The following is a 27,833-nucleotide window of genomic DNA, read 5'->3' as shown; positions in this document are numbered from 1 at the left end:
GGGACATAATTATACCCACTCGCTGGTTCTCAGAACCTGAGGATTGGGGTCTTAAACGGAAATAGAGCCTACAACTCTCCCGGAAGGAGAAAAAAGTCTTCCGGTCCCCTGAGAACCGGTCAGGCAACTTGAGGTGGGGTTCTAGAGGTGAGGTGGGGGGGCACTATCATGGAAGCATCACGCTGGTTGCACCTCTGAGCCAGGTCTTGGACCTGTAGGGAAAGACCCTGCATTTGCTGAGCCAGGGCCTCAAGGGGTCCATAGTGTGTCAGGGACCATGGTAGAAAAGGTATTTGGGCCTGTGATTATGTAATGACGGGGTAGGGAGACAGACAGGTGAGCCATAATCTACCCGCCACTCAGTCCCTGCCTACTTGCACGGCCAGTCCTAGGCGACGGCGTACAACTGGGGGGATCCCAAGTTTTTTCCAATTTTTTATTTTTTTTAAATGACGTGGAGTCCATTTTTCATAACCAGCCAGATACAACACAGCAGCAGCCTAGCATTACCAGGGTGGGAAGGGTCATTGTTTTTGACCCTTCCCAGCCTAATAATACCAAGCTGCAGTTGCCCCAGTGCCCAACCATCACTACAGATGGTCGTGTACTGGATCGTACCTGGCTCTTCCCAGTACCCCTGGTGGCGGTGGGTACCGGGGTAATAATGGGGATTAGTGCTAGCCTCTTCACCAGCTAACACTAAGCCCCGCCGTAGTAATGGATGCTGTCAATCAACCAGCGGCCATTACTAAGGCGGTAGTAATAAAGTTTAAAAGAAAATATAAAGACATAGAAGAAATATTTTATTGAAATAAACCCCCACACAACCATTTTATTGATAATAAAGAAAGCCGTCATCTAAGTAGTCCTCAAATGTGACGTAGTCCAACAACCAAACCTTTAAAAAAACACAAAAAAACCATTAGTAACACATGTGGTAGGCTTAGATACACGGCCCATGTGTGATACTGTCTGTTGTAGCCTGTATTTAAGCCTACCACATGTTAGGCTTAGATACAGGGCCCCAGCAGACAGAAATCTTATACAGATTACTGTCTGCTGGGGCCCTGTATCTAAGCTGAATATGTGGTAGGCTTAGATACAGGGCCCATCTGACAGGACCACACATGGGCCGTGTATCTAAGCCTACCATGTGTGATCCTGTTTGCTGGGCCCCTTATCTAAGCCTACCACATATTTGGCTTAGATACAGGGCCAATGTGTGATACTGTCTACTAGACAATGTATCTAAGCCTACCACGAGGTAGGCTTAGATACAGGACCCCAGCAGACAGTAATTTTTTACATTTACCCTCCTCTTCGGCTCCGGGTGCAGCTGATGTCCTGACACCATCCAGCGACGCGACGTTGTGTACGGAGCACAACGTCGTGATGTCATGACGCGAGAAGACGTCAGGACGTCCGCTGCGCCCGGGAAGGAGGAGGGTAAGTATAGTGTCATGGCTGTCGCTAGCACCGGGGCCCCTTCTTGTGCTAGTGACGCCACCGGGCATGAGGGGGCCCGTGCCTCTGGGCCCATAAATGTTATGGGCCAGGCGGCGTGGGCCCCCTGAGGACTCGGGCACCTGTTCAGCCAAAACCGGCTGCAGCGACGATATGACCGCCCCTGAGTTTAGCTCAATTTGACTATTTTGTTTAAACAAAATGAAATAATTATGTAGCTTTCTAAGAGCAACTCAATGCCAGTATGTTGTGTCTTTCAAAAGAAGGCACCAGATAATAGTTAAGAAACTGTTTTTTCTTCATTCATTTCTGATCATTTTACTGTTAACAACTACTTCATATACAATAGTGTACACTTTAACATGATGCTTGGTAAACTTATCTATCATACATATATGAATATATATATATATATATATATATATATATATACACACATATTTATTTTTATATATATATATATATATATACACACACATTTTATATATATATATATATATATATATATATATATATATATATATATATATCTTTGGAAGCTAAGTTAAGAATACTTAGAATTTAATAAATAGTCGTAATGTGGAATTATAGATTTTTTTAGTTTATGTTTTTTATACCATCACTTAAATTATCTTCTTAGGAATTATCTTTAGAGTATGTATCCATTAAAGCCAGGTAAGATACATAATTGTGTTGAGGTTTATGTGGAAACATATCATTTTTCAGTTGTAGACAAAGGTATTGTTAGTAGATCTAAAAATAGACGTTTAACCTTAACAGTGAGTTTAGTCATAATGACCCTTGTCTTAGCTATTTCTCAATATATTAAAATTAACCTGACATTTTATTTCTACAAGATCAGTGTTCATACATGTGATTGTAACACTATACTTAAATGAACCATGCCGGCAAATTAACCCCTGACCTCTTTAAATCATGCACAATTACGTCTGCAGTATCAGAGTTTTCTTTCTACGTGGAAGTTTTCAATAATTGAGTCAAGCTGAAATGCACACATTATGGTCTACAAGATATCTTTGTTGAATTTCTGTTGCACTCTATCACAATCCAAGAGAAACTTGTCATCAATGAATCTGGACCTTCTCAAAATTATCATTCAACAAGGACATAATTATAGTTTGTTTTATGTATTTTCTTCTGCCATGTCAATCACATGTAAACCATAGCTGTAATCATAGAATGGCATGCTACCAAATGCAAATCTTGCCAACTTAGGTTAGTATTGATCCAGAATAAAATAAGCAAAGCAGGTTATAAGTAAAGATGAAACAATACACATGGTTTTCATAAAATCCGCTTCTAAATAGGAAATGCAAGATTGAAAAGTGGAAAGATGGATAAACAATAAAACACAAAAAGGTTTAAGAAAACAGAAAATGAGGAAATAGTATGTCTAAATTGTATCCAAGTAATCCTGGGGTGCTATTAAATATTTTGAAGAAATGTATTTATAAGTTTTGGTCCCCAATCAAGACCCGCAAAGCGACTACTGCATACATATTTTTTACCAGTTGCAAGCTTCGGCTCTGCTTAAAGGGGTTTTGCAGTTAAATTTTAGTGCTTGGTATTGTAAGCACTACTAAATAAGTCTCATTATTTACCTCCTATCAGAATTCAAGCCAAGATCTGCACGCTGGAGACTGCTTGTGCAGTGTGCTGCTATGTTGTTTAAACATACTTGTCCATATAGCTGTGTATATGGAAAGACACATGTTGATTTCTAAGCAACACATTCATAGAGATTTCTATTTGGACATGCATGTGAAAAGAAATACAACATGACCTGCAATGGGCCACCCTTTTACCCCTTAATTAATCCTATGACCAATAGCAAAGCCATAAAGCACTATAAGCACTAAATCTCTACAATGGCCATAGTCAGAAGACTCCAATGATGCTTTTATTGAAGGGTGCCAAATACGCATTCATTTGGGTTAGCTGAGGCTTCATGGCACGTGGGTCTAGGGTAGACAATTCACATCAGAATATTTTCCCTTATCCCCATAGCTATGGTCATGCTCACAGCAGGGACAGTAGATGGCTTTAAAAAAGTCTTAGATAATTTCATAGAACAAAAAAATATTGGCTCCTATGTGTAGAAATTTTTCCCTTCACTTTTCCCATCCCTTGGTTGAACTTAATGGACATGTGTCTTATTTCAACCATACTATGTTAAGGCAAACCCCAAAATATCTGAAATCTCAGCAGATAGAGAACAACATGAAGTAGCAGGTTCTGATTTTATTATTACGAATACCACAATCACCATTTACATGTATAATGTTATGAGAAAATTATTCTGTTTTTCACTTTTCCCCGATTTTAAAGTGCTTAACATTTATTTCCCCAAATACCCTAGTGAAGCAAGTGATAGAATACTACCGACCCCCAATGTATTGAGATATTGGAGTGCTATATTGGCTAAAGACCTGACAGACTGTCATTCCATAAACATTTCCCTCCTTCTAAAAAAAATGCAATCTGATCTTTCTCAAAGGGCTAGTGACATTTCTTTTAGAGTTTGGCCTCTGGTCATCCTTAAAACCAATATCCTCCCTCATATTCTTTTCCTCTTTAATGCCTTTCTAGTCTAATTACCACAAGCTTTTTTCTGATGTGATCCAAGTACTCAAAATAAGTTTGTTTAAGAAAGTGTAAGCCAGCTAAAATGAAAGTCTACCCTTCGTAAACTGAAGTATCAAGGTTATATTGGCTTTCCTGACGTCCGCACTTACTATCTGAGCTCACATTTGATTATGATAGTAATGCTAGCCTTTAAGCTCTGGATTGCAATGGGGCAGAGCGTCTTCAAAACACATTCGTAAAAACCTTTACACCAGTAACTCCACGTGTTCTTAATATACTATTATCAGTCATATTTATCTCCTACTGACATGGCTCTTCTCCTCTACTCTCTTTCCTTTGGAAGCCAATATTTCAACTTAGGATGGACAGACACTATTGCACAGGAAGAGTTAGCAGCTCGTCTATGGTGTGCCATTTTATCCAACCATTGGGATCAACCCCAATCTCCATGGTGAATTGGAAGAAGCCAACTATAAATAGCTGTCTTTTTGGGATCCTGTTCACCTCAAGCTTAACACTTTGCAATCCTTAATAATTACCCACTGCTGACATTGCAAATGGAGGGATAGCTCTAGTTGACATTTTGTCACTTCACTGTTTTGTCTATTATTTTTTTTTTTTCACCACTGGATGTTACTGGCTGGAATTTTAATGCAGGGTATATCCTGAGTTAATGTCTGCCGAATAGTCTCTCTTACGGTGAATTGGCTCAACTTTCTCCTCTGCAACACTTTTTCTTATACACTTAAAATCCTCTTAACTCAAAAAAACCTGTAGTCCCCCCCTTTTTATTTTCTTTACTTCACATATCTTGTATTCCTTTACTATACCTTTCCTTGTTTCTCTACTTCCAACTGCTAGTCTTTACTACACAGCCAGAGTGCTGCTATAAAACGCTAGTTTAACCAAAAAATATACACCTCTACTGCTTGAAAGAAACTGTTAACAGTCATGTCGAATTATTCTGAACTGCTTCATTCAGCGGTGTCCTAAAATGGCTTAATCTATTAGTGACCACCAGATCTATTACAGTGGACATGTGACATACAGTAGTCACACAGTTGCTGTACAGAGATGCATAATATACATTGTAACTGCTACTAAAATGTCTACCAAAATCTTCCATACCCGGATCAGAATTATCCTCCATTAATTAGATAACCTGTCACCAATGGCTGCAATCTAGCTCACAAAACACTGCCTTAACCCCTTAAGGACGCAGCCTAGTTTTGGCCTTAAGGCTCAGAGCCCATTTTTCAAATCTGACATATTTCACTTTATGTGGTAATAACGTCGGAATGCTTAAACCTATCCAAGCGATTCTGAGATTGTTTTCTCGTGACACATTGGGCTTCATGTTCGTGGTAAATTTTGGTCGATATATTCGTGTTTATTAGTGAAAAGAAAATTTTGAAAAAATTGCATTTTTCGAAATTTAAATGCATCTGCTTGTAAAACAGACGGTTATACTACCCAAAATAGTTACTAGTTCACATTTCCCATATGTCTACTTTAGATTGGCATAGTTTTTTGAACATTCTTTTATTTTTCTTGGACATTACAAGGCTTAGAACATAAACAGCAATTTCTCATATTTTTAAGAAAATTTCAAAAGCCTTTTTTTTAAGGTATCTCTTCAGTTCTGAAGTGGCTTTGAGGGACCTATGCATTAGAAACCCTGATAAAACACCCCATTTTAAAAACTAGATCCCTCAAAGTATTCAAAACAGCATTTAGAAAGTTTTTTAACCCTTCAGGCATTTCACAAGAATTAAAGCAAAGTGGAGGTGAAATTTGCAAATTTAATTTTTCTTGCTGAATTTCAATTTTATTCAATTTTGTTTCTGTAACACAGAAGCTTTTACCAGAGAAATACTACTAAATATGTATTGTCCAGATTCTGCAGTTTTTAGAAATGTCCCACATGTGGCACTAGTGCGCTCGTGGACTAAAACACAAGCCCTAGAAGCAAAGAAGCACCTAGTGCATTTTGAGGCCTCTTTTTTATTAGAATATATTTTAGGCAGCATGCCAGTTTTGAAGAGGTGTTGAGGTGCCAAAACAGTAGGAATCACAAAATAGTGACCCCATTTTGGAAACTGCACCCCTCAAGGTATTCAAATATGGTTGTTGTTACAATTTTGAGCGCACAGTTTTTTCACAGCACCTATTTGAATTGGGCTGTGAAATGAAAAAAATTTAATTTTTTTCAATAAGATGTCATTTTTTAATCAAAATTTCTTATTTTCACAGAGAACAAAATACCCCATTTTGTTGCCCAATTTCTCCTGAGTGCAGCAATACCCCATTTGTGTCGATAAACTGCCGTTTAGGCCCATGGGAGGCCTCAGAAGAGAAGGAGCGCTGTGTGTTCTTTGGAGTGCAGATTTTGCTGGATTGGTTTTCGGGTGCCATGTCGCATTTGCAGAACCCCAGAGGTATCAAAGCAATAGAAACCCACCAGAAGTGACCCCATTTTGGAAACTGCACCCCTCAAGGAATTCATTTATGGGTAATGTGACCATTTAAATACCATAGTTTCTTCACAGAACTTATTTGAATTGGGCTGGGAATTAAAAAAATATATATATTTTCCAATAATATGTCGTTTTAGCTCAAAAATTCTTATTTTCACAAGAAATAAAATACTACATTTTGTTGCCCAATTTGTCCGGATTGCGGCAATCCCCCATTTGTGTTGATAAACTGCCGTTTGGGCCCATGGGAGGGCTCAGAAGGAAAGGAGCGCTATTTGTTCTTGGGAGTCCAGATTTTGCTGGATTGGTTTTCGGGTGCCATGTCGCATTTGCAGAGCCCCAGAGGTATCAAAGCAATGGAAACCCACCAAAAGTGACCCCATTTTGAAAACTACACCCCTCAAGGAATTCATTTATGGGTGTTGTGACCATTTTGACACCATAGTTTTTTCACAGAACTTATTTGAATGGGCCTGGGAATTAAAACAAAATAATTTTTTTCCAATAATATGTCGTTTTGGCTTAAAATTTCTTATTCTCACAGGAAATAAAATACTACATTATGTTGCACAATTTGTCCTGAGTGCAGCAATACCCCATTTGTGGGGATAAACTGCCGTTTGGGCCCATGGGAGGGCTCAGAACGAAAGGACCATCATTTGGCCTACTGGGGATTTTCTGGTGCGAAGTCATGTATGCAGAAGCCCCTGAGGTACCAGTACAGTTGAAACTCGAAAGAAGTGACCCCGTTTTAAAAACTACACCCCTTAAGGCATTCATCTAGAGGTAGAGGTGTAGTGAGCATTTTGACCGGAGACATACACCCCATAAACTGTAATGTGGCTTCTCACGGGTATGACAATACCCTATATGTGGGTGTTATCAGCTGCCTGGGCACGCAGCAGGGCTCAGAAGGGAAAAATGAGGGAGATAAGCTGTGCAGAGTGCATCAGGGTAAGTAAAATTGGGGTAAATTATAAACCAAGGGATGTATGATAAATTTTAAAACACTTTCATACAGAGCTCTGGTTTTTCGGGACACGTGTCACATTGATATATTGTGTCCTTCCTTATCCCCCTCTTATAGCAGACTTTGCACCTCTTTTGACATTTTCCCTTCTTGCCAGTTTGGGGAACTTCTCCTGGAAAGTGTTGCCCTGGTACGATGCGTGTGGCCCCACTTTCAGAAGTACTGGGTGTCCCCCTTCTTGGTCCCTAAAGATTAGGTTCTTGATAATCACCTCTTGAAATTCCAGGAAAGTTCCTGTCTGGCCTGTACATCGATGTAGAACGTACACATTGTACAAAGCCATCGGTATGATGTGCACGGCCGGCTTCTTATACCACACCGCATGGCACTGGAGGGCTTCAGGACTTGATCTGACAAGGCCACCCCTCCCATGTACTTATTGTAGTCCAGGATGCAGTCTCGTGTGGGGGTCTCTGTACTGGTACCTCGTACTGGTACATGGCTACTGGTGTGACATCTCTCTTGTCTTGTACTTGACACACAATATGTTGCTGCTAGAATGTGCCCTGCTCTCACCCCTTCTTGTTTGCCCAAGCAGAGTCTTAGGGAGGCCTCTCAGATTTCTTCTAGCAATGCCGCATGCCGCAGGACTTAATAGTCCGTCGCTGAGCGCTAACGATACAGTTAGCGCGACGGATTATTGCGCCGCTGAGCGCGAAGGGGTTAAAGACTCTTAAATATCTTATCACCTATGAAGTGCTAAAGAAGCATATGGAAAATATTGTACTATATGACAAAAAGTGTAGTAAATGCTACTATTATAGATATGTATGATAATTCATAAGGAATACATAGTATGTTATATTTTGATTTTTCCATTGGAAATTCTGCATAAAAATCATCATATATATCTAATTTGCATTACTGAGTAGTTTGTGAATATTTTTTTGCTCTACATTGCATACATAGGATATAAAAGAGGATTTGACCAACTTTGTAGGATAAGATCTTCCCTCTTGTATTTCTATAAGAGGCTGCGATTCTGCACTAGCACCTTGATATTACAGATGTGTCCACCCTTCCTTTACTTGAATTAAGTTAAAGAGGCTCTGTCACCAGATTTTGCAACCCCTATCTGCTATTGCAGCAGATAAGCGCTGCAATGTAGATTACAGTAACGTTTTTATTTTTAAAAAACGAGCATTTTTGGCCAAGTTATGACCATTTTTGTAGTTATGCAAATGAGGCTTGCAAAAGTCCAAGTGGGTGTGTTTAAAAGTAAAAGTCCAAGTGGGTGTGTATTATGTGCGTACATCGGGGCGTTTTTAATACTTTCACTAGCTGGGCATTCTGATGAGAAGTATCATCCACTTCTCTTCAGAACGCCCAGCTTCTGACAGTGCAGATCTGTGACGTCACTCACAGGTCCTGCATCGTGACGGCCACATCGGCACCAGAGGCTACAGTTGATTCTGCAGCAGCATCAGCGTTTGCAGGTAAGTCGATCTTACCTGCAAACGCTGATGCTGCTGCAGAATCAACTGTAGCCTCTGGTGCCGATGTGGCCGTCACGATGCAGGACCTGTGAGTGACGTCACAGATCTGCACTGTCAGAAGCTGGGCGTTCTGAAGAGAAGAGGATGTTACTTCTCTTCAGAGCGCCCAGCTAGTGAAAGTATTAAAAACGCCCCGATGTACGCACATAATACACACCCACTTGGACTTTTACTTTTAAACACACCCACTTGGACTTTTGCAAGCCTCATTTGCATAACTACAAAAATGGTCATAACTTGGCCAAAAATGCTCGTTTTTTAAAAATAAAAACGTTACTGTAATCTACATTGCAGCGCCTATCTGCTGCAATAGCAGATAGGGGTTGCAAAATCTGGTGACAGAGCCTCTTTAAACACTCCAAAGTCTCATGAAAACAATTAAATACAATATTGTAACATGCTAGCAAAACCCTTTAAAGTCTTCAAGTCACATCACAACCACTGGTTGACCACATATAGACACAAAGCATAGACATCTCGCGAGAGTATCGTAAAAAACATGTTTTTTTCAAAGCTGGTCATCTCGCGCCACACATCTTAGAATATGTTGAGATGGAAGAAAGGTAAGGAAGGACACATCTGTATCCCTCCTTGTTAAACTGAATGCCACATTAGGCAAGCATTAATTGTTTTATGTTTAGATATTGAATACAGATGTAGCCATCTTTATCAGGACTTTTAACGCGTTAAATACACAGTGGCAAGAAACTTTAACTTGAATTTTTCAACGACCTATCGATGGCTTTTGTTCAGTGATATCACGCTGCAGCAATATATCAACGTCAATATAAACTTGGCTGCATCTGTACAATCACAATGCACTTGGTTTAAATATAGCTCGAGCTGTGTGAATAAAATAATTTATTTAGGCTTTCTCTAGAAGCTACTTGGGAAATAATCTTTCAATCCATTAGGGTATTAACCAGATTGATAGCCACAGTTTATGATGATTCAGTACAATTTATTAGTTATTCACCTATTATTAAAAGTAGGCACTTGCACTTGAATTATATAAATGGTGATTAGTTTTCCTACATTGTTCAGATGTTTTTTATCATGAACTGTGATATAAAGGTGTTTTTTCTTCACAGATTAAGTATCTAGGGTTAAGGCTGGATTCACACGAGCGTGTGCGTTTTCCGCACACAAAAAACACGGCGTTTTGCGTGCGCAAAAGGCACTTAACAGCTCCGTGTGTCGGCCCTGTATGTCGCACGGCTGCGTGATTTTCTTGCAGCCGCCATCATTATGACACTCCGTTTGGATGTTTGGAAAAAAAAAAATTCATTCATAGTTTTACAGCTGTTGCGCGAATCACGCGCGTCCCACGGAAGTGCTTCCGTGTGGTGCGCGTGATTTTCATGCACCCATTGACTTCAATGGGAGCGTGATGCGCAAAGAACGGACATGTCGTGAGTTTTTCGCAGCGGACTCACGCTGCGTAAAAATCACGCAACTGTCTGCACGGCCCCATAGTCCGTTGCACGGACGTATATCCCGTTCGTCTGAATAAGCCCTAAGTGTGATTTTATTGGTATTTTTGTTTTTGGTTTGTTTAAATTTCTCTGATTAAAGCCCCATGCACACAACCGTAAAAAAACCTCTGTACTTGCGGACCGCAATACGGTCCGCAATTACGGACTTGTCTGGTTCTATTGGCCGTGGACACCTTTCCGCAGCGCTACGGAAAGGTGTCTGTGCTGTAGAACCGTGCCGGGAAATATGGAGCATGTCCTACTTTTCTGATTTTGCGATTTTACAGAAGTGTAGGGAGTGTGAATAGACATCGCGTCCTGGCTGGAGGCAATGTCTATTCACTCTCAAGACACTTCGGTAAAGTTAATGTGGGAGTATGTGACAGCACAGCGTGATCTCATGAGATCACACTATGTTGCGAGTACTGCTAAAAAAGAATCGAGAGAAGTGTATGACGCCGATTGGTCAGCGTCATTCACTTCTCTTTACAACGCCCAGTTGGTAAAAAAGTAAAAACATGCCCAGATGTCTATTAAGAAAGTAATTAGCATAAATCTAAAATTGTGCATAACTTGCTGAAAATGTATCATTTTTCAAAATAAAAACCACTGCTGTTATCTACATTACAGTGCCGATCACATTATGTAGGAGATAGGGCACTTATAATCTGGTGACAGAACCTCTTTAAGGGCAGCACCTAGACTGAGCATGCGCTTTCAATACACAGGATGATTAGACATCTTTGTTTAGGGTAGTCGCTCTACAGGACATGCACAGCTTAAATTATTCCTCTGATATAAGCAATCCCTTGATTTTTTGTTTTTTTTGGTTAGTTGATTAGATATTCAATCATATATTTAAATCAGTTCTTTACCACCCACGGCACACCTCCTGATAAAGCTGTGGCGAAACGTGCGTTGAGGCACCAGGACTCATTATTTTTCTCAAGGTGAGCTGTTACTCTTCTACTATGTAGCGAGTTATTCCATAGTTACTTTCAGACAGAGCTTTTTACTGCTTATTGTAGGTATGAGATTATAGCTTATACAGAGACAATGATTATACAGTAGTTCAATGATTATGTACAATGTATGTGTTTTTGCATCAAAGTTTGTGCCCTGCTTTTCTTAGAAGTCCACTTTAAAAGGAGTTGTATTGTGTTTTTTACTTTTGACTTAATAAAAGTTGATATTTCAATGAGTTTCTATGTAGGATTTATATATTAATACATTGTCTCAGTGATTATTAATGAACACATTTTTCGGTTGGATAAGGAATAAATATATGTGTATGTTATATTTTGACATTCCCAATGGAAATTCGGCATAAAAAAACTCATCATATACATCTCATTTGTATTACTGAGTAGTTTGTGATTACTCTTATGCTCTGCGTTGCATCAACGCATATACAAAAGGGTTTGACCAACTTTGCAGGATAAGTTATTCTCTAGGCAACTTAGATCATGAAGTAAGACCTCTCTACATTGACAATGCTTTGGTAACTATATTGTAGTAATATATTCCCTTGCTTAATTAAATAAATTAGGGTTTTTAGAAAACCTGCTTAGGAAACTTGAACAAAATCATGAAACCTTAGTTTACATGTCCCATAGTCATTTTGGAATACTATTGAGGGTCACCCCTGTTGAAGTGTCAGACTGTTTATTGCCAAGTCAATGAGAAATGTCTGGCTTTTATTGGATGAGTTGCAAATGCTGAGCACATATTGAAAGATATCCAACAATTATTCTTACCACTACAATCCACTACTTTTTACATGGTTTTTACACATGGGGAAACTGATTTCGTGCTGTTAAGTTTGGCTTTGTGAATCGTCCAACCTGTATTTTGATATGAAGCAAATCATATTTAAATGTATCCAGTCCAAGAGTTTTACGTGGTAAAAATGTGAAAATACCAAAGAAAACAGTTAAAGCAGCAATTAAAATTCTTCACAGTGAAATAGTTTGGCAAAAGAAGTATTACAATATATTCTTTAAGGCAGCCAATTTGCAACGTACATGTAATATCAGACTGCTTTGGAAAGCTGTACAAAATAAAATCATTTCATCTATTTCTATTTAAAACTGGGTTAAGGTTTGCCAAAGTGTCATGTGTTGCCCTTATACTACGTAGCCCCTGAATAATTCCATTCTAATACTGACAATTATACATTATTCCAGAATAAGTTCCCCCATTGCTATAGACCATTTCAAGTAGACCTCACAGCACTGCGCAGATGTGTGCAACATCTCAAAGGATTTTAAAGGAGCACCCTGGACAAAACTTTGTGATACCTAGTACAAGGCTTGATGAACTTCTTATACGGCACATACTGGAAAATGGAGTGAAACATAGCAAACATTAGCTGTACAATATTGTAGATACTATTAGCAAAAACTCTCATATATCAAATATACGTATTTCTGCACTTGAAGTTAAAAATAAAACCTTAACTGGATACTTACTCCAAGGAAGGTTCCAGACAGATATTTTATAACATTTATCTAGCTATGCTATAATTCAACATTTAAATACATATTTTCATATTCTATAAAAATCACTGTTTGCATCAATCATAACTGACCATCAATGATATTTTGCTTTTTAACCCCTTGACGCATTATCACGTACATGTAATGTGAAAAGCATCGTAGGGAAGAATGGAGCCCGCAATCACGCTGTTCCTGGCCGTTTGACCCCTCAAATGCTGTGGTAAATAGCGACCGTAGCATCTGAAGCGTTGAAAAGAGGGGGGCTGCACCCTCTGACAACTCACACGGTGATCAGGGGGTGCTGGTGGTTGTCATGGCAGCCCAGGGGCATAATGAAGGCCCCCAGGTCTGCCTTTTGTCTGCCTCTGTTAAGTCGTGTCCCGGGCACGGCTTAACAGAAGCCGGTGAAAATGACAATATACTGCAATACAATAAGTTATTAGTAGTAAAAAAAATATATATCAAAGGTAAAAAAAAGAAAAACTTTCCCATTTTTCCTCTAAAGTAATATAAAAAATAAAAAAATAAACAAAATTGGTATCGCTGCATCCCTAAAAGTCTGAACTATTACAATATACCATTATTTAACACACACGGGATTGCCGTAACAAACAACAAAGTTAAAATGCCAAAATCACTGTTTTTTGGTTACCTTTGCTCGCAAAAAAAACCAAAATGTAATTAAAAGTTGTAGGTAGCAATAAAAACTACAGCTTGTGCTGCAAAAAATAAGCCCTTACACCATTTAACCCTATGGAAAAATAAAAAAGTTATGGCTCTCAGAATGTGGTGAAACAAAACAATTTTTTTTAATAAAAAGTTTTGTTTTTTTAAAGTAATAAAATATAAAAAAAACTATATGAATTTGGTATCACCATAATCGCATTTTTTTCAGTTTCCTAGTACATTATATGGTACTTTAAATCAGGGGTGGGAAAAGTCCTTATACGGCCCGTGGGATCATTTGGTCCAGCCGACCTCACTCTGACCGCCGCTGCAAGTCCGCCTTACTCATTCACATTTAGGAGCAGGAGAAGGGCAGAGAAAGGCAGGTATGGCGGCGGCAGCGGCGGTCTCAGTGAGGTCGGTGCGTGACAGGCCAAGAGTGGATCAGTCCGGTCACTTGATCTGAGTCAGTGACGTTAGGTCAGGTGACTGGAGTGTGCCAGCCCAAGAGTGGACCAGTCTGGTCTCCTGACCTGACTCAGTGACGTGACTTTTAGGATGCCTTAAAGGGAATGTGAAGGATGCCTTAAAAGGAATGGGTTTAGGGGGGCCCATTCTAGAGAGGTGGGATCTGCATCTATCTGCCATTTATAAGATATCCTGTGGATAGGTCATAAATGTTCCTGATGGGAAACCTCTTTAAGTAAGTAAGTCAGAACAACTTACTGCTGCGAGTTCTTTTCAAAACGTACCATTGTTAAGAGTCAACTGCGCTCCAGACTGACTGACGAAGTAGTAACATCATCAATACCGGCTATCATAAAACGCCTCAAAGAGAAGCAGTTCCAGCCATTACATTAGGGGTGAGTTAATACATTTTTTTACCATATATAGCAGTTGATAATTTTGTATGGCCTGCGAATGATGTTATAAATATCCAAATGGCCCTTGGCAGAAAAAAAGGTTCCTTACCCCTGCTTTAAATTGTGCCATTAGAAACTACAACTCCTCCCGCAGATAATAACACCACTCTATTTATGGAGATATAAAAAGGTTATGGCCCTTGGAACGGGGGGAGTAAAATACAAAAATGTAAAATGGCTCAGTCCTTAGGGGGTTAAAGTGGGGCAGTAAGAAAATACTACCACAAATTACCACAAGATGGCACTGCAAGAATTGACCCTTTTTCAAGCTGTTTTACTCCAGTAGTGTAGTTAATATATCACACAGAACATATATCTGACACACATTATTCTAGTTACATGTCACAGATATACTGTATAATGTAAGTTAAATATGAAATACTATCCTACCAACCCATAGTAAAGTTTAAACTGTATATATATATATATATATATATATATATATATATATATATATATATATATATAAAAATAACAGCTGGGTGCTAGCCATAGAACAACTTATTCATTGCTATCCAGAAAATCCATCACGTTTTATGTAGGTCCAACAATAATTGAGGGACATAGATGGGAATCTGCATAATCCCTTACATGTGATTTAATAGTAGAATCAGGATTTATTTATTTTTAAATGTGGGCCCTATTGTCTGCTCGGCCCCTGTGCAGCTGCACAGGTTGCACATATGATGTGTTCCTCTCTGAATTGTCGGATGACATTATAAGGTTTCCTAGAAGGACTTTTTAAAAAAAAAAATAAAAATCAAAAGTAGAAATAAAATGTATTGTGAAAAGGTATTAAAAAGTATTTTTGTATCGATGTCATCATAATAACCCATAGAATTATAGAATAAAGTTAACATGTATTTTATAACAAATGGTTAACGGCATAAAAAAATTACAAAAGACAATGGTGAAATTGCTGTATTCTTCCATCCTTACCCCCCAAAAAATAATAAAAGTTGATCAAAAAATGATATGCGCTCCAAAATGTTGCCATTAAGAAATACAAAACACCCTGAAAAAAACAAACTAAGATGACAGGAAAATAAATAAATTATGGCTTTCGGAATCCAATTATGCAAAAATAAAAATAAATCTGGGTTCCGAAGGCCTTAGGGTTCCTTTGCACACATGGTATTTTTTGTGTCATTTTTGTGTTCCAAAGAGGAATCTTAGAATCATATGATCTTTGAAGCTGGTATTTTTACATGCATTTTTTTTTTTAACAAAAAGTGTGTGAAGGATGCATAAAGGGAATGTGTTATCAGAAAATGGCCTGTTGTTTAAATCAAGTTGCTATGTTTAGCATATGTTTTAGGAATGTTTCATGATCATGTCGTTAGCTAGATTAAAAAATAAATAAAATTCTAAATCTGCTTCAAGCACCGACCCCGGCATAGCTTCCAGCACCCATTAAACAGCCAGAACAGCTGATCGGGTGTCGGACCCTACCAATCAAATTCTGATGACCTATCCTGTATTAAGTAGCATTGTTACTTAAAGAGCCTCTGTCACCACATTATAAGTGCCCTATCTCCTACATAATCTGATCGGCGCTGTAATGTACAAGGTGGGCCATTTATATGGATACACCTAAATAAAATGGGAATGGTTGGTGATATTAACTTCCTGTTTGTGGCACATTAGTATATGGGAGGGGGGAAACTTTTCAAGCTGGGTGTTGACCATAGCGGCCATTTTTAAGTTGGCCATTTTGTATCCAACTTTAGTTTTTTCAATGGGAAGAGGGTCATGTGACACATCAAACTTATCGAGAATTTCACAAGAAAAAACAATGGTGTGCTTGGTTTTAACGTTACTTTATTCTTTCATGAGTTATTTACAAGTTTCTGAGCACTTATAAAATGTGTTCAAAGTGCTGCCCATTGTGTTGGATTGTCAATGCAACCCTCTTCTCCCACTCTTCACACACTGATAGCAACACCGCAGAAGAAATGCTAGCACAGGCTTCCAGTATCCGTAGTTTCAGTTGCTGCACATCTCGTATCTTCACAGCATAGACAATTGCCTTCAGATGACCCCAAAGATAAAAGTCTAAGGGGGTCAGATCGGGAGACCTAGGGGGCCATTCAACTGGCCCACGATGACAAATCCACTTTCCAAGAAACTGTTCATCTAGAAATGCTCGGACCTGACACCCATAATGTGGTGGTGCACCATCTTGCTGGAAAAACTCAGGGAACGTGCCAGCTTCAGTGCATAAAGAGGGAAACACATCATCATGTAGCAATTTCAGATATCCCGTGGCCTTGAGGTTTCCATTGATGAAGAATGGCCCCACTATCTTTGTAACCCATATACCACACCATACCATCAATTTTTGTGTTCCAACAGTCTTGGAGGGATCTATCCAATGTGGGTTAGTGTCAGACCAATAGCGGTGGTTTTGTTTGTTAACTTCACCATTCACATAAAAGTTTGCCTCATCACTGAACAAAATGTTCTGTGTAAACTGAGGGTCCTGTTCCAATTTTTGTTTTGCCCATTCTGCAAATTCAGTGTGCCGATCTGGGTCATCCTCGTTGAGATGCTGCAGCAGCTGGAGTTTGTAAGGGTGCCATTTGTGAGTAGCTAAAATCTGCCGAAGGAATGTTCGACTGATGCCACTCTCCAGTGACATGCGGCGAGTGCTACGCTGTGGGCTCCTGCTGAATGAAGCTAGGACAGCCACTGATGTTTCTTCATTAGTGACAGTTTTCATGCGTCCACATTTGGGCAAATCCAACACTGAACCAGTTTCACGAAACTTGGCAAGCAGTTTGCAAACTGTAGCATGGGAGATGGGTGGTCTTGTAGGGTGTCTTGCATTGAAATCTGCTGCAATGACCCGGGTACTGCGTTCACCAGACATCAACACAATTTCTATCCGCTCCTCACGTGTTAACCTCTGCGACATGTCAATGGCTGTAAACAAAGAGAAGCTTGTAAATAACTCATGAAAGAATAAAGTAACGTTAAAACCAAGCACACCATTGTTTTTCTTGTGAAATTCTCGATAAGTTTGATGTGTCACATGACCCTCTTCCCATTGAAAAAACTAAAGTTGGATACAAAATGTCCGACTTCAAAATGGCCGCCATGGTCAACACCCAGCTTGAAAAGTTTGCTCCCTCCCATATACTAAGGTGCCACAAACAGGAAGTTAATATCACCAACCATTCCCATTTTATTTAGGCGTATCCATATAAATGGCCCACCCTGTAGATAACAACAGTGTTTTTTATTTTGAAAACGATAATTTTTGACCAAGTTATGAGCAATTTTAGATTTATGCTAATTACTTTCTTAATGACCAGGGGTGGGTTGTAAAGAGGAGTGTGACGCTGACCAATCACCGTCATACACTTCTCTTTATTCATGCCCATTTGTATTCAGCACAGCGTGATCTTGCGAGATCATGCTGTGCTGTCACATACACCCATATTAACTTTACTGAAGTGTCTCGAGAGTGAATAGACATTGCCTCGAGGCAGGATGCGATGTCGATTCACACTTCCGACAAGTTTGTGTGGGACTTAATAGCTGCACAGTGTGATCTCACAAAATTGCGCTATGAATGACAGCATAGCGAGATCACGCTGTGCAGCGATTAAGTCCCACACAAACTTTACCGAAGTGTCGGGAGTGTGAATAGACATTGCGTCCTGGCATAAAGTTAATGTGGGTGTATGTGACAGCACAGCAATATCACGCTGTTCTGAGTACAAATGGACATGAATGGAGAGAAGTGTATGACGCTGATTGGTCACTGGTTGGTCAGCGTCATACATTTCTCTTTACAACGCCCACTTGGTCAAAAGTTAAAAAACGCCCAGTTGGGCATTCAGAAAGTTATTTTATAAATCTAAAATTGCTCAACTTGGTCAAAAATGATCGTTTTTCAAAATAAAAAAACACTGTTATCTACATTACAGCGCCGATCACATTATATAGGAGATAGGGCACTTATAATCTGGTGACAGAGCCTCTTTAATAGTTCTCTAACTGTTTACCGCAACAAATCTGCCACGTCTGAATTCACCATAAGCAGCGTACTTTTTTTTTCTTTTTATTGTTCGTATGTATTATACTGCAAAATACACAGATAGTAATGCTATCAGCCAGAAAAGACATATGTAAATGCATCAGATGATATATAGTTTGTGGAATCAGCTCTCAAGAGTCCTGAGAAGCATTACTACAACTCCCTGAACATTTACAGTATATTGTGCTTGAATTTTTTTTTAAATGAGCAAAACCAGAGGAGACCACAAATAATTTCTAAAGTCCACGTATAGAAGGGATCATGTCGGATGCTGTATATCATTTAATTGGTTGTAATTTTTGTTCTCTAATATCTTTATTGTAGAAATTTACAACGATTACATATGCGTTAAAGTTTCCACTTAAATTCATTCCTTGTTCGGATACTGAACTGCGCTGTTTAAAGATCACTTTTTTCCTAAGGTCACATTCTTTGTATTTCTTTAAGGAAAAATAAATATCTATTTGTATTTATAAGGGCCAGTGTGTATGTGGAAGAGGGAAATTAATACAATAGCTTTATAACTCCTGTCATGTGAGCTTGATCACTCAAGAATGTTTTGGGTCCCTTTACCTCAGTAATTTAAAAGAGCAGTTGCCCCTGAAGAAAAGATGAGCATGTAATTCAACCTTTGTTTTGCCCTCAATTTGTTGAGTCCAGCTCTTTGATCCATTTAATTTCCATTTTATCAACTAAAAGATAAATTAGTTGAAGTGATGAGTAACAAAATTATCTTCAAAGGGGTTGAAAGAGATTAGAAAAAAGTATAATTTTTTTTCCCGTAATACCACCACTCTAGTCTATGCGCTACATCTTGTATTGCAGCTCAGCCACAAACCAAAGCCTATGGGCAAGAGTGGAGAGGTTTCTGGAAAAATACTTTATTTTTGTAATCTCTTTGAATGTCAATGGTTCAACCCAAAATAATATGATTTTAAAGAAAATAAAAATAAATATAATGACCCACAAAATAAAAAATAAAAATGTATCAGCTAAAACCCTACTTAGAACGCAATAACACACATTTCTAGATAAGGAATATATATGTACACTTAAAATAAAATAAAGTAAAATTTCAAATAACTCTTACATTTATCTCTTTTTCTTATACATAATGCATTGTGGTTTTTTTTAAATATTCATATTCCTGTTCTGCTTTTATCATATACATAAATTTTCCCTCTCTTACACGCACACACGTGTACACACGCGCACACACCTTTTTACCATTATATTCATTTCTAATGTTTATTTTTTTTTTACTTTTCACATATTTTTGGTTTGTACATATTAACAAATTGGCAGTAGTTATAAGTTCTGTAAGCTGAAGGTGCATACACCTAGAAAACAGCAATACTACTAGACGGTTGCGTTTTCACTGCAATTTTGTTTGATAATTTTTTGGGAGACAATATACAATCAAATACCAATAAGAACGTACCGCCAATATACCTCACAGGGCATCAATTTACAAAGGTACAAAAACTTTATTGAATAACTTGGCTGAGACAGCCCACAATAGACATATACGCAAGACAGAAACAAAATTACAACTCAAAGAGGTGGAGGGACATCACATACGTAAACAATGAGAATTGCTGAGGTATATGAATAACTATTAATGGCAAATTAATATAAATACTGAGCGTGCAACAGAATAAATGTCAGGATACTGACTCATAGATATAACACTGGTAGACGTGATGTCTCCCACCTCTCCCTTCGTCTAGCGTTTTGTGTTGCTTGTTCAGGAGTGGTAAGTTGGGAGGTAAAAGGGATGAACCTTTTATAGTGGGGTTGACCAATAAAATAGAGAAATAGGCACCATACTCATTACTCTATCCCATATGCTCAGTGTGCCTGACATTTATTCTGTTGCACGCTCAGTATTTATATTCATAGAAAAAACAGAGCAGCTGTATCGTTTGCTAAATCCTGCTCCCATCAGGTCCGTAGGACTGACGGGTTCAGTGTCAGCAGGTCCTGTGCGTCTCTGACAGGCAGGATCCACCTGTAATCCATCACATCTAAATTCATAATTTAGATGTGATAGATTACAGGTGGATGCTCTGTGTCAGAGACACGCAGGACCTGCTGACACTGAACCTGTCAGGTCCGCGGGACTGACAGATTCAGGTCAAAGCAAAAGATACAGATGCTCTGTATAGAGAATATAGAGCAGCTGTATCTAAAAAAGTAAGTACTATTAATAAAAAATATTTATAAAGTTGCACCAATCACACTACTGACCTTTTTATTATTAAAAAAAAAATGCCATTAAAAGGTTTACATAACTGAACATAACGTCTGTGTTGCACAGCAACATTTCAGTAAATTAGTCCTTCCTCTTTAAACCAGAATAAAAAAAACTTACACTAGGACTTCAGTATGCAGGTAAGTGTCCGAGGGCACATGCCAAGAGGTGACCTAAAGCTCATTGGTACAAGAATCTTCTTTATGCATTATCCTTGTTTTGTGATACCTTTGACCATGATGACTGTACTGTGACATCATTGTGTGCATCATCCCTGCACTGTGACACCACTGTAACTATTATTCCTGTGCTGTTACTTCACCTTAGTCATAACCTCTGTGCTTTGACTTCATTATGTTTATTATGAGTACATATATCCCTTTATTATCTCTGTATTGTGACGTCACTGTATTTATTATACCTGTACTATTACATTAAGGCCTCATGCACACTTCCGACGGGCGTTGTACGGCCGCTAATAATGGTTCAGTAAAACACGGACCGCAGATGGATGGCTTCCGTGTGCAGTCTGTTTCACGGACCAAATCATTGAAAAGGCCGAGACTGTTCCATAAAAAACGGACAGGAGTAGAACCTGTTCTATTTTGACAGAACGGCCGCACGGTTCCGTTAAAACAACGGAAGTGTGCATGGCCCCATTGAAATTAATGTGTCAGGGTGCTATCAGTTAAAAAAACAGATAGCACCCTGACGAAAAAAAACTGATGTGGGCATGAGGCCTAAGGAGATTATTATGTGTGTACTCATCTTTAGGCTTTATTCAGACGAACGTGAATTACGTCCGTGCAACGCGCGTGATTTGCACGCGCGTTGCACGGACCTATATTAGTCTATGGGGCCGTGCTGACATGTCCGTGATTTTTACTCAGCGTGAGTCCGCAGAAAAAAACTCACAACATGTCCGTTCTTTGGGCGTTTTTCGCGCATCACGCACCCATTGAAGTCAATGGGTGCGTGAAAACCACGCATGGCGCACGGAAGCACTTCCGTGCGAACAGCGTGATTCGCGCAACAGCTGTCAAAAGGATGAATGAAAACAGAAAAGCACCACGTGCTTTTCTGTTTACAAACATCCAAATGGAGTGTCATAATGATGGCGGCTGCGCGAAAAGCACGCAGCCGCGCATCATATGCTGCTGCCCCACGGAGCTGTTAAGTGGCTTTTGCGCACACAAAACGCCGCGTTTTTCGTCCGCAAAAACGCCACGTTCGTGTGAATAAAGCCTTACTGTGTTTATTATCCCTGTGTTGATTTATCATTGTGTTCATTATCCATGTTCTGTGACATAACTGTACGAATTATTCCTGTGCACTGAGTGCATTTTTTATGGTATTTCGTATTTGAGGTGCAGAGGTTGCAGTCGCACTTAGACATGCCCATGAGCCGGGTTCCTTTAACTGTGGCCAATTGTATGCTATATTGCTGTATACACATTTTCTAACAGACTTTTTACCTGCACGCATTTCAAATGTGTTAAATATGACTTTGTTAAAATAAGAATAAATTCATACACTCATTATTATTTCACATTGAAAAGGGTTATGATTGTCCAGTCTAATGTTAAACGTTACCTTGAGAATTCTGATTAAATATTTTATAACTTACAATCATCTAAAATATGAACATATTTACAGCCTGCATTTTACACTTCTTCATATCTCACCTTATTGCAGCTTGGAGTGTTTCTAAACATGATGTAGATGGTTCTAATTTACTTTTATATAAAAAATATATGAAAATATATCAAATATGAGGCTGCAAAGTGCTGCAACTCTGAAGTTACAAACATGGCTTTACTTTGAATAAGAATGTATCTTATTAAGTCATATGATCCAAACGTGAAAGTTATAAAATCAGTACATATTGATTCAATTGTTCAGTATTTCAGTGTTGTTCAATTTCTATTTAATGGCACATAATGTCAAAATTAGAAAAATGTAAACATTTTCTCTTATACCAGTCAAAGGAATTAAGTCTTAGGTCTTATTCCTTAGAGAAGCTTTTTTTAAAAAAATGATTATACTCTAAATCATAAAGACAAATGTATGGTCTTAAAGTAGACTGCTGGGCCAAAGTTTAATGAGTTAAGGAGACCCTTTAAGTAGAATATTGGCAAGGCATTTTAAGTGATATGCACAATAGTTAATGAGCCGTTGCAGACATTAAAAGTTATTTAAAATGGTTTGTAACTGTTTAACAAATGTATGTTTTTTTATTGAACTTTAAATATTTATTTTGGATGGATGCTGAAATTATTATGGCGTGGAGTAAAACTGGAATTCAAGTATGCAAATTATGACATTATGAGAGCACTCTTTGTTATTATGTATTGTAAAAAGTCAAAGTAGTATCATTTGAATATAGGGTTATAAAAGCAACAAATGCTATATACTAGTGTTGTTTTCTTCCTGTATGCCAAGTAAATCATATACAATACATGAACAATAAAGAATTACATTTTGATAAAAATCCTCTATACAATTCTACGCATTAGTAAATAAATGAGACAAATAAAAGCAACAAACCAATAAAATCTCTACCCAAATAGTTTTTATATCCAAGTTGTAAAGTAAACTGATATGCTGTCAGATATACCTAATATGCAATATGCTGGGAACTAGGAATGAGAGGGGGCCACACTGGGGACTAGAAATGAGAAGGGGACCATGCTGGTGACAAGGAATGAGAATGGAGCCATGCTTGGGTCCAGGAATGAGAGTGGAGCAATGCTGGAGGCCACGAATGAGAGGTCAGTTTAATTGTGTGCTGTAGATTTTACACTTTAACTTGCAATCTGTATTTTTTGTTTTGAGAGGACCACCGCCATAAAATGTACAATTTTTCCATGCAATTTTTTGGTGGTCAGTTCAAAAATGTTTCACTAATGCAATTTCATGTAAGCAACTGTATAAATATGTAAGTTCCTGGTTTGTGTGGGTGTACAAATATGTTAAGTAATGTGCACAGTAGCTAAGATGTTACTCCAAAGTGAAAAAAGATTCCTGGCCAGAGGGGAAAAGGCAATTCGCCTGATTTCATTTGTCTTCATGAAATACTTTTTTTGTAAGAGTAATGCTATGAACTACAACTCCAGCACAGGGTAGGTCATAATTCTTTCTTTGTTCAGATTTAAGTGTGAAACACTCTTAGCAGAATATAAAAAAAAGAAAAAAAAATCTTTAAAATGCAGCTATATAAGTCGATAATCATCAATATTGCAAGGTTATGCATCTTCATTAGTACTAGAAGGTGGCAGAGATTAGAGGGCAAGTGTAGCATGGCAGACTGCTTGGAGAACTCCTGTATAATGGACTTCTTTGAAATATGAGAAGTGTAAGACATAGATGGATTGTTTAAATTCTCCACAAGTAACCAATAATCTCTAGAAGTAGCTGAATAAAACAGCACAATGCACTAATGTGAAACTTTCAAACATTCTCTTTATTATGGTTGCTTGGATATAAATTCTATTTTATGTTAACAAATTTCTGCAACTTAATTATTTTTTTTTTAAATGATAAAACATTACCTTTGTTGTGCGTATGTTGCCACTTCAATATGCTTTAAAGGGATTTTATCACCCCATTTAATTATATAAAAAAAATAAAAAAATTGTGTGCCCTTGTTAAATAGTCCTCTGCATCATCAATTTGTTCCTAAGCAATTTCTTTATTTTCATCCTCTCTCTGGTGGTTCCGATGTTGTTTCCTGCTACCTTGCTCTTTTAGTAGTACCTTCCGTGGAGCCATGTGTCCGCTATTTGCCCTTCCTAAGATACATATGCCCCTGAGGCACGTTGCGTGCTGCAGGTGCTTTCTCTCTCTTGTCACTTTGAAATGCAACAACGCGCATGTCGGCTCTTTTTTCTACATTTCTTCACTTAGGTCACTCCCATGCATACTTACTTGTTAGACATTGCTTTTGCAGGAGGGATGCACGGCAAATGCGGGATTTGACTGTGTGACAAAAACACAGAAAGGGGAAAATCAAAAATTGTGATGCACTGTACACTGTGGAAAATTATCTCTAAACGCAAATCTGTCATATATTTATGCTGCCCTGTCTGAGGGCAGCCTAAAGAAGGGACAGACATGCTGATTTCAACAGTCTGTCTCTTATTAGGTAAATTTCTGTAGTTTATAAGAACTTACACTTCATAGTTGCGGCCGCCAAATTCAGTGCAGGGCTTGATTCAAGTATATGCCTATATTCATGTTGCCCCCGTCCTCCAGACGCAAATTGACACTTTTCTCTCTATGCACGGTAACAGGGAGAAAAGTGTCACTCAGAAGCTGGAGGGCGGGCAGTATAAATATTATTTATTTTAAAGTGCCTTTAATTTCAGGGCACTGTCATTAATTTCAGGGCACTGTACATATGAAAAAGGGTTTAAGTACATGACTAGAGACAATAAAACAACATGTACAATAAACATGAGCTTAATGAGTGACAGCCTGGTACTGAAGGAGAGAGGATCTCAGTACATATATACAGCACAAGGACCAAGCTATAACGGTTCTCACCGTTTTTTTCGTGGATCCTCGTTGTCGTCTGGGAGATGGTGCTTGGAACCCAGGCAACGCTTGGCACAGCGGGTAGAGGCGGTCGGATGGATAGGCAGAAGTCAGGACAGGCGGCAGGCGTCGTAACGGGTATGGCAGCAATAGGTCAAGGCAGGCGGCAGCCAAGGATAGTCAAGTTTAAGCAGAGGTCAGTAACGAGAAATCCAGACAAAGGCAGAAGGAACGGAAACAGGGAACTAGGGCACAGGGAACTCATGAGGAACTTGGTTGAACAAGCAGGGATGGTAGGGAGGAGGAACTTTAAATAGGAAGTTCAGGGAATTAAGGCGCGCGCTGGCCCTTTAAGGCAGGACGAGTCAGCACGCGCGCCCTCTAGTGACAGCAGCCGCACATCGGAGATGCCGACCGTGGAAGGAGGTGATGGCTGCACTCACCTGATGCCATCCAGGGCCAGCAGCAGCTGATGAGGAAGGGTGCCGGAACCGGAGCGGAGGCCGTGGGAACGGCGGGGAACGGCACGGCAGCCATTACTGTACCCGCCCTTTATGCCCCCTCTTTTTAGGTTTGCCTGGAAACCTTCGCTCAAAGTCCTTGATGAGAGCTGGGGCGTTGATATTCCCCACGGGCTCTCATGATCTCTCCTCAGGACCGTAATCTCTCCAGTCCACTAGGTACCATAATCTCCCCCGTGATCGTTTGACATCCAGGATCTCTTGAATTTCAAATTCGGCATCAGCCGCCGGTACAGGATGGACCGGAGTATGGTGGGTTTTAGCAGAGAGATGTGGAAGGAATTCGAGATTTTTAGGGACTGAGGAAGGCAAAGTCTGAAAGTTGCTGGATTAATTTGTTTAGTTATTTCATAGGGACCCAGGAACTGAGGAGCTAGCTTGTAACAAGGGGTCTTCAGACGTATGTACCGGGTAGATAGCCAGACTTTATCCCCAGGAAGGAGCTGCGGCGATATCCTACGTCTTTTATCCACGTCTCTCTTAAACCTGGCTACGGCTTTGTGGATGGAGTTCTTGGCCGTCTGCCAAATTCGTAGAAAGTCGCTGTGGACCGTGTTAGCAGCTGGAACCTCAGAAGGCACAGAGACTGGTAGAGGAATTCCTGTGTGCTGGCCATACACCAAAAAGAAGGGAGAAGAGCGGGTAGATTTCCCCGTATGGTTGTTGTAGGCAAATTTGGAGCATGGAAGCAGACTTGCCCAGTTGTCTTGTCTCGGAGATACAACATTTCTGAGGAAACCTTCAAGTATTTGGTTTATCCGCTCTACTTGACCATTGCATTGGGGATGGTACGGGGAAGATAATTCTAGTTTGACCTCCAGCAGTTTGCACAAGGCTCTCCAGAACTTGGATGTGAACTGAACTCCTCTGTCAGAAACAATGTGCTTAGGAAGACCATGCAAGCGAAAGATGTGCTCGACAAATAGCGTTGCCAGTCGGGAAGATGACGGAAGGCCTGAGAGAGGTACGAAGTGCGCCATCATGGAAAAGCGATCCAACACAACCCAGATTACGGTACACCCAGCAGAACTAGGCAGATCGGTTGTGAAGTCCATGGCAATGTGCGACCAGGGAGAGTCTGGCACAGGCAGGGGGTGCAAAAGGCCAGCAGGTCTTGAATGGGAGACTTTAATTTGAGAGCAAGTGGAGCAGGCAGAAACAAAGTCTATAGTGTCTTGAGACATGGAAGGCCACCAGTACTGACGACCAATCAAATCGAGAGTCCTTTTGATGCCAAGGTGCCAAAAAACCCTGGGGGCATGACCCCAATGCAGAACACAATCCCTTTGTTTAGGGGGTACGTAGGTCTTTCCTCAGGGAATGTGTACCACTTCAGCAGGAGCAGCGATCACAATACGTTTCGGATCTATAATAAACTGGGGGCTGGGCTCTTGGTCTGTGGGGTCAAAACAGCGAGATAAGGCGTCAGCCTTGGTATTCTTTCCAGCAGGTCTGTAATGAAGCTGAAAGTCGAATCTGGAGAAGAATAATGCCCACCGAGCTTGACGAGAGTTTAGGCGTTGAGCAGTTTGTAAGTATAGGAGGTTTTTATGGTCTGTGTAAACGATGATGGGGTGCCGTGCTCCCTCAAGCAAATGTCTCCATTCCTCCAGGGCCAATTTAATAGCTAAAAGTTCTTTATCTCCAATTCCATAATTTTTTTCAGCGGATGTGAACGATTTGGAGAAAAAAAAACGCAGGCCACGAGTCTCCCTCTAGAAGTCTTCTGGGACAGAATAGCTCCAACTCCCACAGAAGAAGCATCGACCTCCAGAACAAATGGTTTGGTGAAATCCAGTCTATGTGGACTGAGGCAGAATAGAAGGCAGCTTTGAGAGCTT

The sequence above is a fragment of the Rhinoderma darwinii genome, chromosome 3 (assembly GCF_050947455.1).
Source record: "Rhinoderma darwinii isolate aRhiDar2 chromosome 3, aRhiDar2.hap1, whole genome shotgun sequence".
Lineage (NCBI taxonomy): Eukaryota > Metazoa > Chordata > Amphibia > Anura > Rhinodermatidae > Rhinoderma > Rhinoderma darwinii.
Note: the sequence above shows the minus strand (reverse complement) of the source record.